General features: G+C 39.7%; 1 protein-coding gene across 3 annotated transcripts in view; it reads right to left on the reverse strand.

The window, feature by feature from the left end:
• The window catches only part of flt4 (fms related receptor tyrosine kinase 4), a 99,183-nt gene that overhangs the window by 85,673 nt on the left and 1,010 nt on the right, over positions 1-12,500 (reverse strand). The gene's annotated exons all lie outside the window — the stretch shown is intronic.

A 12,500-nucleotide genomic window follows, 5' to 3' on the forward strand; every position in this document is an offset into this window, starting at 1 on the left:
GTGACGTCACCCCATAAAGTTGACTTACCCGTGGTTTTCGCCAACCTCAACGATTTTGTCCTCTCCCTGAAAGAAGGAGGTGAAGTGCATCAAAGACACAGCCATGTTTAGCGGGATTGGTGAGCTAGTGTCCGTGTGCTAGTGGTGTTGACGTTTCAAACGCGTCGAAAGCAGCGAGGAGTTGTAGTCCACAAAGTGCTCTCACACAAAGTCTAACCGTATCAAACTTCTACCAAACTTCTGAATTTTTTATATAAAAAATTCACAGACAACATATGTTAACATTCATGGCAAAATTCAAACGGGACCAGAAAATAATTATTTTCTCCCATTCACTTGCATTGACGATTTTTCAACCTAGAGGTCCAGGGGGATTAGCGGAAGGGGCGGGACTTACCAGCTCTATAATGCAGCGGTGACATGTTCTGGTCAATAGTGTTCAGTGCTCGTCTGTGCTCAACCACAGAACAGTTTCAGGCTCTGCTGGATCTTCTGCCATTGCGTTAGAACTGGTCTCTGCTAGAACTGGCCTCTGCTAGAACTGGCCTCTGCTAGAACTGGTCACCGTTAGAACTGGCCTCTGCTAGAACTGGCCTCTGTTAGAACTCGTCTCCGTTAGAACTGGTCTCTGCTAGAACTGGCCTCTGCTAGAACTGGTCTCTGTTAGAACTGGTCACCGTTAGAACTGGTCTCTGTTAGAACTGGTCTCCGTTAGAACTGGTCTCTGCTAGAACTGGCCTCTGCTAGAACTGGCCTCTGTTAGAACTGGTCTCTGCTAGAACTGGTCTCTGCTAGAACTGGCCTCTGCTAGAACTGGCCTCTGCTAGAACTGGTCACCGTTAGAACTGGCCTCTGCTAGAACTGGCCTCTGTTAGAACTGGTCTCCGTTAGAACTGGTCTCTGCTAGAACTGGCCTCTGCTAGAACTGGTCTCTGTTAGAACTGGTCACCGTTAGAACTGGTCTCTGTTAGAACTGGCCTCTGCTAGAACTGGCCTCTGTTAGAACTGGCCTCTGTTAGAACTGGCCTCTGCTAGAACTGGCCTCTGTTAGAACTGGTCTCTGTTAGAACTGGTCTCTGCTAGAACTGGCCTCTGTTAGAACTGGTCAATGTTAGAACTGGTCTCTGTTAGAACTGGTCTCTGTTAGAACTGGCCTCTGTTAGAACTGGCCTCTGTTAGAACTGGCCTCTGCTAGAACTGGCCTCTGTTAGAACTGGCCTCTGCTAGAACTGGCCTCTGTTAGAACTGGTCTCTGTTAGAACTGGTCTCTGCTAGAACTGGCCTCTGTTAGAACTGGTCACTGTTAGAACTGGTCTCTGTTAGAACTTGTCTCTGTTAGAACTGGTCTCTGCTAGAACTGGCCTCTGTTAGAACTGGCCTCTGCTAGAACTGGTCTCTGTTAGAACTGGCCTCTGCTAGAACTGGTCTCTGTTAGAACTGGTCTCTGTTAGAACTGGTCTCTGCTAGAACTGGCCTCTGCTAGAACTGGTCTCTGTTAGAACTGGTCACCGTTAGAACTGTTCTCTGTTGGAACTGGTCACCGTTAGAACTGGTCACCGTTAGAACTGGTCTCTGTTAGAACTGGTCTCTGTTAGAACTGGTCACCGTTAGAACTGGTCTCTGTTAGAACTGGTCTCTGTTAGAACTGGTCACTGTTAGAACTGGTCACTGTTAGAACTGGTCTCTGTTAGAACTGGTCTCCGTTAGAACTGGTCTCTGTTAGAACTGGTCACTGTTGGAACTGGTCTCTGTTGGAACTGGTCTCCGTTAGAACTGGTCTCTGTTGGAACTGGTCTCTCTTAGAACTGGTCACTGTTAGAACTGGTCTCCGTTAGAACTGGTCTCCGTTAGAACTGGTCTCTGTTGGAAATGGTCTCTGTTAGAACTGGTCTCTGTTAGAACTGGTCTCTGTTGGCCTCTGTTAGAACTGGTCACTGTTAGAACTGGTCACTGTTGGAACTGGTCTCTGTTAGAACTGGTCACTGTTAGAACTGGTCTCCGTTAGAACTGGTCTCCGTTAGAACTGGTCTCTGTTAGAACTGGCCTCTGTTAGAACTGGTCTCTGTTGGCCTCTGTTAGAACTGGTCACTGTTAGAACTGGTCACTGTTAGAACTGGTCTCTGTTAGAACTGGTCACTGTTAGAACTGGTCTCCGTTAGAACTGGTCTCCATTAGAACTGGTCTCTGTTAGAACTGGCCTCTGTTAGAACTGGCCTTTGTTAGAACTGGCCTCTGTTAGAACTGGTCACTGTTGGAATTGGTCTCTGTTAGAACTGGTGTCTGTTAGAACTGGTCACTTTTAGAACTGGCCTCCATTAGAACTGGTCACTGTTAGAACTGGTCACTGTTGGAACTGGTCTCCGTTAGAACTGGTCACTGTTAGAACTGGTCTCTGTTAGAACTGGTCACTGTTAGAACTGGTCACTGTTAGAACTGGTCTCTTAGAACTGGCCTCTGTTAGAACTGGTCTCTGTTAGAACTGGTCACTGTTAGAACTGGTCTCTGTTAGAACTGGTCTCTGTTAGAACTGGTCACTGTTAGAACTGGTCTCTGTTAGAACTGGTCTCTGCTAGAACTGGCCTCTGCTAGAACTGGTCTCTGTTAGAACTGGTCACCGTTAGAACTGTTCTCTGTTGGAACTGGTCACCGTTAGAACTGGTCACCGTTAGAACTGGTCTCTGTTAGAACTGGTCTCTGTTAGAACTGGTCACCGTTAGAACTGGTCTCTGTTAGAACTGGTCACTGTTAGAACTGGTCTCTGTTAGAACTGGTCTCCGTTAGAACTGGTCTCTGTTAGAACTGGTAACTGTTAGAACTGGTCTCTGTTGGAACTGGTCTCCGTTAGAACTGGTCTCTGTTGGAACTGGTCTCTCTTAGAACTGGTCACTGTTAGAACTGGTCTCCGTTAGAACTGGTCTCCGTTAGAACTGGTCTCTGTTGGAAATGGTCTCTGTTAGAACTGGTCTCTGTTAGAACTGGTCTCTGTTGGCCTCTGTTAGAACTGGTCACTGTTAGAACTGGTCACTGTTGGAACTGGTCTCTGTTAGAACTGGTCACTGTTAGAACTGGTCTCCGTTAGAACTGGTCTCCGTTAGAACTGGTCTCTGTTAGAACTGGCCTCTGTTAGAACTGGTCTCTGTTGGCCTCTGTTAGAACTGGTCACTGTTAGAACTGGTCACTGTTAGAACTGGTCTCTGTTAGAACTGGTCACTGTTAGAACTGGTCTCCGTTAGAACTGGTCTCCATTAGAACTGGTCTCTGTTAGAACTGGCCTCTGTTAGAACTGGCCTCTGTTAGAACTGGCCTCTGTTAGAACTGGTCACTGTTGGAATTGGTCTCTGTTAGAACTGGTGTCTGTTAGAACTGGTCACTTTTAGAACTGGCCTCCATTAGAACTGGTCACTGTTAGAACTGGTCACTGTTGGAACTGGTCTCCGTTAGAACTGGTCACTGTTAGAACTGGTCTCTGTTAGAACTGGTCACTGTTAGAACTGGTCACTGTTAGAACTGGTCTCTTAGAACTGGCCTCTGTTAGAACTGGTCACTGTTAGAACTGGTCTCTGTTAGAACTGGTCACTGTTAGAACTGGTCACTGTTAGAACTGGTCTCTTAGAACTGGCCTCTGTTAGAACTGGTCACTGTTAGAACTGGTCACTGTTAGAACTGGTCTCTTAGAACTGGCCTCTGTTAGAACTGGTCTCTTAGAACTGGTCTCTTAGAACTGGCCTCTGTTAGAACTGGTCACTGTTAGAACTGGTCACTGTTAGAACTGGTCTCTTAGAACTGGCCTCTGTTAGAACTGGTCTCTGTTAGAACTGGCCTCTGTTAGAACTGGTCACTGTTGGAATTGGTCTCTGTTAGAACTGGTGTCTGTTAGAACTGGTCACTTTTAGAACTGGCCTCCATTAGAACTGGCCTCTGTTAGAACTGGTCACTGTTGGAACTGGTCTCCGTTAGAACTGGTCACTGTTAGAACTGGTCTCTGTTAGAACTGGTCACTGTTAGAACTGGTCACTGTTAGAACTGGTCTCTTAGAACTGGCCTCTGTTAGAACTGGTCACTGTTAGAACTGGTCTCTGTTAGAACTGGTCACTGTTAGAACTGGTCACTGTTAGAGCTGGTCTCTTAGAACTGGCCTCTGTTAGAACTGGTCACTGTTAGAACTGGTCACTGTTAGAACTGGTCTCTTAGAACTGGCCTCTGTTAGAACTGGTCTCTGTTGGAACTGGTCTCTGTTAGAACTGGTCACTGTTAGAACTGTTCACTGTTAGAACTGGTCACTGTTAGAACTGGTCTCTGTTGGAACTGGTCTCCGTTAGAACTGGTCTCCGTTAGAACTGGTCACCATTAGAACTGGTCTCTGTTAGAACTGGTCACTGTTAGAACTGGTCTCTGTTAGAACTGGTCTCTGTTAGAACTGGTCTCTGCTAGAACTGGCCTCTGCTAGAACTGGTCTCTGTTAGAACTGGTCACTGTTAGAACTGGTCTCCGTTAGAACAGGTCTCCATTAGAACTGCACTGTAAAAAAAAAACCTGTAAAAAAACGGTATTATTCCGGCAGCTGGGGCGCCAGAAAATTACCGTAAAATAACGGCAAAAAACAATCACGTTAAAATACAGTAATTTTCCATAATTAAATAACAGATTATATCTTTAATATTACATTAAATCTTATGTAATTACTGGGATTTTTAATGTTTTAAAAAGTCATATACACCTTTAAAACAATTAAATACTGTAAATTTAAGGTTTTATAAAATTATTTTATATAATAATGCTGTCTATCTACAGTAATTTTCTTTTAATATAGTTTTTATGTGTAAAATAACAATGAAATTATGTATAAAAAATGCACACAAGTACATAAATTCAAATACAAATGTTTGTAAATTTACAGTTTTATTTTTTATTTGTACAGATCCAATTTCACAACATCTCTAATTACGTTCTTAATAATAGCAAATGTACAGTCAATTTCTTTTAAATTAACTAAATGTATGAGTACAAATTACCTGCATATTTAAAGTATTAGTAATTGAACAAACACTAAACATCAAGATAAGTGATTAATAGGAAATAGAAGCTTAGTATATAATTTAGAACATGTAAAAATATCCACAATAAAAAGCAATTACCGTATACCTTTACAGTATAACTTATTTTAACATTTACAATTACATTTTATCCAAAGTGACTAACCAATTAAGATAATAATTAAAGATAATAAAAAGCAACAAGTGCAGTGACAAGTCCCAGTTAGTCTAGTACAGTACACATAGAAAGGTGTTTTTTTTTTTTTTTGTAACAAAGATTTAGTATTATTGGGTGAAGTGTTTATGAAAAAGATGGATCTTTAGCAGTTTCTTGAAAATGTGTTGCGTTGCGCCGGTCATTCCACCACCAGGAAACAGTCCAGGTAAATGTCAGTGAAAGTGGTTTTGTGTCTCTTTGGGATGATGGCACCACAAGGCGCCGTTCACTTGCAGAGCACATGCTTCTGGAGACACACAGATCTGAAGTAGTGAGTTTAGGCATAGGGCTACCTTTAAAGACAACTCTTGCTGCAGCATCTGGATCAGTTGCAGAGGTTTGACTGACACTGGAAGAGCTGCCAGGAGAGCATTACAATAGCCCAGTCTGGATAGAACAAGAGAGTTGTGTAGCTCCGATAGGAAGGGCCTGATCCTCCTAATGATAAGGCAAATCAGCAGGATCACAGCAAGTATGTTTTGGCTGAAAGCTGAACCATAAGCAGTTCTGTCTTGGCAAGGCTGATTTAAAGGTGAAGGTCATTCATCCAGCAAGAATTTTCCATCAGGTAGGCTGAGATGCGAGCAGCAACCGTCAGATCATCTAGCTGGATTAAAAGATATGTGTCATTAAGATAGTAGTGATAGGAAAAGTCATGTTTCTAAATGACAGAGCCCCACTAAGCAAAATGATGTCCGAAAGACGTCTTTTCAATGTCTTTGTTACAAAAATCAAAGGTTGAAATGCCGTCCACTGAGGAGCCAGAATGAAAGTTATGAAGTCTTTTTTTGACGTGTTCTGCACGTCCGATATAGACGTTCATCGAACCTTCGTACAAGGTTAAAACTAGTTCAGATGTGGCCATTGTGGACATATTTCAACATCATTTATGGTCTCATTTAGACATAATTACTTTTATTATTGCTGTCAGATGATCTTAGTGAGAATGAACAGAGGTTTAGATGTTGATATTCGTTTAATTTGAAGTGTCACCATTGTGGCGATCCGTGTTTGCTTTAGTTGGGCTCTTGGTCCCCGTTCCTTTTACTTTAACTTTTCTTTGGCTGCTGTAACAGTGTGTTTGTGTAACACAATTGTTGTGGCAGAGAAAGCCTAGAAAAAGTTTGAGGTGTTATCAGTTCAATGTTGATGATGACATAATTATCACAAAATGGGCCTTTAATATTGTGTTTAAAGTTTTGTGTTTATATTTGCCGTTAATAACCACCAACCTTGTGGAACTGCATTATTGGTGAAGGTGTATTTATTTGAAGGTGTGTAAAAAGCATGTGCACATGATGTTTTGAGCAAGAGTATCATACAGTCACACACAGACATCAAGATTGTGCATATGATTTCCAACAATGGTGACAATTAAAAAAAAAGCTTCATGCTGCAATGCATGATGGGTAGATTTCATAGTACAAAACTCATCCTTAATTCCCAAGCTTTTTTTAATTGTCACCGTTGTTGTGATTCATATCCAAAATCTTGATGTCTGTGTGTGACTGTATGATACTCTTGCTCAAAACACAATGTGCACATGCTTTTTACACACCTTCAAATAAATACACCTTCACCAATAATGCAGTTCCAAAAGGTTGGTGGTTATTAACGGCAAATATAAACACAAAACTTTAAACACAATATTAAAGGCCCATTTTGTGATAATTATGTCATCATCAACATTGAACTGATAACACCTCATACTTTTTCTAGGCTTTCCCTGCCACAACAATTGTGTTACACAAACACACTGTTACAGCAGCCAAAGAAAAGTTAAAATAAAAGGAACGGGGACCAAGAGCCCAACTAAAGCAAACACGGATCGCCACAATGGTGACACTTCAAATTAAACGAATATCAACATCTAAACCTCTGTTAATTCTCACTAAGATCATCTGACAGCAATAGTCAAAGTAATTATGTCTAAATGAGACCATAAATGATGTTGAAATATGTCCACAATGGCCACATCTGAACTAGTTTTAACCTTGTACGAAGGTTCGATGAACGTCTATATCGGACGTGCAGAACACGTCAAAAAAAGACGTCATAACTTTCATTCTGGCTCCTCAGTGGACGGCATTTCAACGTCTTATTTTTGTAACAAAGACATTGAAAAGAAGTCTTTCGGACATCATTTTGCTTAGTGGGTAGTTAAAAAAAAAAAAAAAAAATAAAGAAAGATGGGTGGAATCTAACACAATCGTAATCTTGCTGTAGCAAATCCAAACCTTGTGCATACTTTTAGTGCAATCATATGGAATCAGAAGACTGTTATGAACATATGGAATCAGAACCGTTATGATTTTTATGTTTTAATGAATTCTTCCCATACCTTGTTTGCCATGATCATCTGCTTTCCACGTGACCTGAAATCACACACACACACACACACACACACACACACACACACACACACACACACACACACACACACACACACACACACAAGTTATTTTAAAACTCAGTATTAGATTTACACATGTCAGAATATGTTCCATTGGGACAATGCAAAAACTCAAATGACTATGATCTTGAAGCTGAGCTGGAAAGGCTAACAGTAATATTTTGAGCTGCCATGTGATTTTAGCTAAGTTACATTTATAGAAAGTAAAGTTAAATGAATATGATTTACTGTGACCTAGCTGCACACCTAGGTCCTAGGGGTTCATCATGTTGTATTCATATTCTAGTATTCCTGTTCTAGGCTTTCCTGTATCATCAACAAGTACCTTAAGTTACAGTATTTTGATTTCTTAACGGTCTTAATAAAGTTAGTCATGTTAACTATTACGAAATAAACAAAAGAAACACGGTAGGCCTATTTTTAGTAAAACTGTGGCTATTACAATGGTAAAAAATCAGCTAAAAACGTGTTTACTACAATTTTATTATAATAAAATAAAGTATTTTTTTAAGAGAAAAGTTTTCAGCTTCCAGACAGTGTTTCAAAATATCCCGCCATTTATTGATTTAATGTTACTGACTATCATAACGAAGATTTTATACACAATTATGGACTTTAATATGAATAACAAGTCTACTAAAGATTGTTTTAGGTCTTTAAGTTAATAAGTAGAGATGTGGGTTGGGTTCAACTGATCTTTCTTAACACAGATCGATAATTAAAAACGCATGCTGCATTTTCAGTGTTTTGCCCTGACCCAGTTATAACTGAACATCATTTAAGAATGCTAACGTTAGCATGGAAACTGTCTAACCACTTACACAAATGTAATATAAAATATCGTACACACAGTAGTATGAGACTCTTACCTCAGCCGTTGATCGGTCGGGATGAGGTCCGCTGTGACGACGAACCAGGCTCACTGAAAAAGGGCGCATTATTTCTGGACTGACTGACAGACTACAAACAACTAATATGTGTTCAGCGCTCCTGCTCACAGCTGGCTGCTTCTGTCGAATAATAGCTTTGAACCACTGTGATCACAATCCACGACTACTTCACGAGCGTAGACTGAAACTTCAAATCTCCCGCTTGCCCTTGACACAGATCGACGACAGAGACAGATCTGTAGCTAACTGTTGTGGGCGGGACTAGCAGCCAGCAACGAAACGTAATGGCGGATAATTTGAATCTGCGCGCGCGCGCGGGCACACACACACACACATACAAACGCACACAAAGCCACGCAGATTTGGAAAAACGATTCATAAAAGACATAAAATATAGGCCTAAATGAAATTTTCGGGCAAATAGCCTACAAATGATGATCAAAATGAACATCTATTTGCAAGACAAAATTAAAAGACTATAAATAATTAAATAGGCTTGCCTAATGTGTGTACAAATCTTAAAACTCACTTTAACCCCCACATGCTTAATAATCTTTAAGGAAAACATGTTTAGTGACTGCTGATTTCTGCAGTTATACCTTATTTTCTTTGTTTTCTAATTCCACAGAAATAATCTGTAAAATATTACTTAATTTTTTATGTAAAATTACACATAACCCTATAAAATTACAGAGAATTTCCATTTAAAAACGTAAAATTAATGTAAAACCAAAATAAAAGCAATTACCTGTAAATTTAATAGTGGACCTTTAAATTACAACAAATATCTGTAAAATAACAGGTATTCACTGTATAATGACAAAACGACAAAATTCTGTTAAAAAATACAGACCGTTTCCTGTAAATTTACAGTTTTTTTTTACAGAGTGGTCACTGTTAGAACTGGTCTCTGTTAGAACTGGTCTCCGTTAGAACTGGTCACTGTTAGAACTGGTCTCTGTTGTCGCTTGTGGAACCAAATGTCGGCTGGTGTGTGTAAACATGCAGATTAAGGGCCGGTAATATTATAATAAGATCCTCTTCCTATGTCAGAAGGGGAGTGAAATCAGATCGGCTTATTTTTTGGCATGCTAAAACAAAGTTACTGGGTTTCACTTTTCACGTTTTCTGTGTTGGTAGAAGCACCGGGCACCCGATTATAGCACTTAAACATGGGAGAAGTCAGATTTACATGATATGTCACCTTTAATATGAATCAAAGTTCATCTGATAGCACAATCAAATTAGCCAAATCTTCCCGGGTGTCCCAGACTGTGGGCCAGGACATGAGATAATGGTGATACAGACACAGAAATGGATATCAGGAGAACATGTAATCGGTCAGTCAAGGCGAATGGTTTCCCATGAACCCTCACTGACCTCCAATGGCAGGCCATGCCATATCGCTGACCACAGAAATCTAACACTTCTTACGCCTCATAGTTCACCATGAAATATTGCCATAGGCCATGAAGCTCATTCCAATTATTGCGACCCTGTGCTTAAAACAATAAGCTTCACATTTTCCTTCAGTGAGGCCCCTCAAGATCTCAATTTAAAGTGAAAACACAGTATATAACCTGATGACAAGCCCTTTAAACACAAACCTAGAAACACACTGAAAGCCTATTAGAGAAGTCCACTTGTATAGTAAGTGATATAACAGAAGTCATTGCATGACAAAATAAAGAAAATGAGAAAATAATTCTGCAGCTCCTAAATACCTCTTTGTGTTTTCTAGTGTTTATTTGAACATTTACTGTGTGTTATGAATAGACAGGGTTATTGGAGCGAGTGCACTGTATCTTCCATCCTCCTGACGTAATTAAATAAGCCTGTTTCAACAAACAAAGATTTACATATAAATCTAGATTTTTATATTTTCTGAAGAAATGTAACCCTGCGGTTGCGTTAAAAATCTGGGTACATTGTTGCATTGGCGTCAGATCGAGCCTCCATTGTTTTATATACAATTTGCCAGAAATCAACATCATGTACAAACAGAAAGCTCTATAGTAGCTTGTCAGAGACTCATTTTTCATCATTTTAAACTGTTTCTATTGTGTTAGGGAACAGTTTGACCCACATTTTTTTTATGCTCAAAATTATCTGCTCTGTAAAAAATAATCCTGTAAAAAAACGACAAACTACTGGCAGCTGTGGTTGCCAGCATCATACCGTAAAAATACGGTTTGTTACTGTTTTAAATGCTGTAATGCAATATGCCTGTTAAATTACAGTTTTATAATGTAGCTGACAAAATGGTATTTAGCTGATAAAAAAACAGTAAAACGCCATACTTTTACAGTATGATGCTGGCAACCACAGCTGTCAGTAGTTTACCGTTTTTTACAGGATTATTTAATAAATAATTGATGTTTTTTGTCATGACTGCTTGTAGTGTCTATTCGCACACTGAGATGAAAATACCTACAAGTAAATATAATCTAAAAATGTTATACTTGGTGTAAATAGTATTTATTGCTATTTGTGTTCAGTGTAAACTGATGACTGGGGCAATTTTGCATAAGTTCTTGTATATTTTATATTTTAGTGTTTGACAATCTACAATAAAGGTTTTCTTTTTGTCACCTGACTGCTGTTTTACAAAGTTGATTTTTGGCAAATTGCAAGGAACCCACTGGCCATCCATTTGGCCCAAAGACAACTAAAATAACCTATAACACAACAATACAACATAATGTTTTGCCGATTAATTTCTATCATCTGCCAGACAAAACCCACAAGTCAGGAGGCTTAGAAAATGAACAGCACACCTCTCCTCAAGACACATGATCTGAGGTCTCATTCATGTCTGTAAAGCACCAAATTTACGGAGGTTTGTTCCCTGAAAGTTTGTTCATAGCACAAACCCTAAATATGAGCAAAAGTAATAGTGATGGTATAGGTTTTCAACAGTATTGCTCCTGCAGAGATCAGAATATCAATAAAACATTGAGATGTCAAACTCAGCCTCTATATACAGCACAGCTAATGTGAAACACATTGCTAAAAGTGAGATCTTGACATCAAAACGTTAAGTCCTTTTCCGGGTTTTGAAATACGGTTTTACAATTACACCTTTATGGCGTTCAGCTCCAGTCATATTTCATATTACAAACAGTCTGGAGAGCTGATGATGAGGTTTTTGTTCTGCCAACACAGAGTTTAATCAGTGACTTTCCGTTATAAGAGACACTACAGATACTATCTTGAAGTCAGTCAAATTTCTTACGCCGTTACATAATAATCCTGCATATGACACATGCATCCTAATGCAAAAGTCTAATCTTCCAATGCGGTTGATTGATAATAGGCTATATATCAGTTCTGCTCTTGAAATCAGCATTTAAAAAGCATGCTTTTTAACAGTTTGGACTTTAGCGGAGATACAGCACTGTAATGTCGAACACAGGGTCACCAAGCTGCATGTGCTTTTCATTTGTGCAGTGTTTAAATGCAGACATCTATAGGTGGGCGTCTTATAGTTTCCAAGCATTGAGAGGAAGCTCATCCTTTCTTCTCTGGATGAGGAGAGTTCTCCGATCGCTCTACATGACACCTGCACTGACCGAGGCTCACAGTGAAGAGAACTTCTCTCGCACCACTGCCATGAAACTGAGTGTTGTCTCAAACAGCTCTCTATTATGATTGGCTGATGCCGGACCGCTGACTGAGGGTCTGGTTTCAGAGGTGTTCTGCTGGAATAAAACTGTGTACATAAGAAATACCACAGAAAAAAAAAAAAAGAAGAAGATAATATTCAGGATATTGATAACAGAAAACAGCAGCAAATACCATGAAGATTAAAGACCAAAATAAAATGAATCTGTAAGAAGGCACAAAGAAAAGAAAGCATTGCTCTATCCCATTGCTCAAAAATTAAATGACGTCAATAAAAATATATCTGATGCTTATCTTATCTTCTCAAGCCATTCAACTGAATT

This window comes from Scardinius erythrophthalmus (assembly GCF_964197995.2).
Source record: "Scardinius erythrophthalmus genome assembly, chromosome: 13".
NCBI lineage: Eukaryota > Metazoa > Chordata > Actinopteri > Cypriniformes > Leuciscidae > Scardinius > Scardinius erythrophthalmus.